Source organism: Mus pahari, chromosome 15 (assembly GCF_900095145.1).
Source record: "Mus pahari chromosome 15, PAHARI_EIJ_v1.1, whole genome shotgun sequence".
NCBI lineage: Eukaryota > Metazoa > Chordata > Mammalia > Rodentia > Muridae > Mus > Mus pahari.
The window spans coordinates 69,474,913-69,476,374 of record NC_034604.1 but is presented as its reverse complement, the minus strand read 5'-3'; the positions used below and the strand labels follow the sequence as shown (position 1 = coordinate 69,476,374).

General features: G+C 49.0%; 1 pseudogene; it reads right to left on the bottom strand.

The window, feature by feature from the left end:
• Nucleotides 1–127: 127 nt before the first annotated feature.
• On the bottom strand, nt 128–1,057 carry LOC110332989 (annotated as a pseudogene).
• Nucleotides 1,058–1,462: the final 405 nt, after the last annotated feature.

Genomic DNA, 1,462 nt, shown 5'->3' with positions numbered 1-1,462 from the left:
TCTCTCTCTCTCTCTCTCTCTCTCTCTCTCTCTCTCTCTCTCTCTCTCCCTCACTCCCTCACTCCCTCCCTCCCCCTCCTTTCTGGAGAAGACTTTGCAGTCCAGGCCTTTATTTCTTTTTGGTGCATTAGGCCACGAATTCCTAAGGATTGGGTTCCAGCAGCTCCGGCTCTTTTCCGTTGGTCCTCACAAAGTGTGCTTCTCTGGGTGGCGCAGGCAGGCGCTTCAGCTGAACCCAGGTGCCCTTCTCTCTGACTTCCTTTTTCTCCGGATCCTTCTCCTTCGCCGGCTGCAGAGAGCTGTCTCTGCTCTTCCGGTGCTTGATGTGCTCAATCCCCACACTGATCCTCTCCGCCAGAATCTTGCCCTTAACTTGCTTGTTCACAATGATGCCCACGGCATGCTGGGTGACATTGTAGACTCTTCCAGTTTTGCTGTGGTAACACTTATGGGGCATTCCTTTTTAAACAGTGCCCATTCCCTGATGCCTACAATCTCACCCTTCTTGTAGATTCGAGTGTATGTGGCCAAAGGAACAACTCCATGTTTCCTAAAAGTCCTGGAGAACATATACCAGGTGCCTCCTCTTTCCCTTCCTGCAGGTCATTTTGGCAAGTTACTGGAAGATGGCTGCTGCGGCGGAAAACCCAGTCTTAATTTTCTAAGGATGGTGATTACTAACTTCTATGTTTCTGTTGTAGTGCATACTTCCATACCCCAAACTGTAGTGAAACTTAAGGTGCCGTTAGGACTACAGTACAGGCTGAGATGTGGCTCAGTGGGTAAGTGATTGTTCAGCATGCACAGGTCTTCATTTTGATCCCTAGCACTGGAAAAAAATAAAAATAAAAAAACCAACCGAGCACACACGTATGAAGAAAGAGGACCAAACTGCAGTAGCTGCAGTTTTAACTGAGACCCATGTGGCCTCCACTGCTGCTTCCAGATGTGCACTAAAGACAAGATGCTGTTCTCTGGCTTTCGGGTCAGGTTGAATACCTCTGTACTTCCAGTCTTCCCACTCGAGATTAATGCTGCGATGAAGTAAGTTACCCATGACTCCCTACCCCACCTCTGCTACACACACACACACACACACACACACACACACACACACGTATTTCCCAGCTCCGTAGAACCTGTAATCATAAAAGAGAAAAGGAGGGCCACTGATCAACACAGACCCCGTGGACAGAAATTAGGGGGGCGGGGGAAGGCCTAGCAAGGTCTGTGAGGAAAACAAGGAGGACAAATGAGCTCTCTGGAAGAAAGGCATCCTGAGATAACCCACCAGTCAGTTCTTCTGAGCACCTACCAGTCAACCTACGGCCTTTCCCCTGCTCTGTACAAGATACACATGAGTGGATGGGGTTACAATTTAATGGTAGAGTACATGGCTCAATCTCTCTCTCTCCCCCTCTCCCTCTTCCTTTCCCCCGCATTCACACACAAATAAATTGGG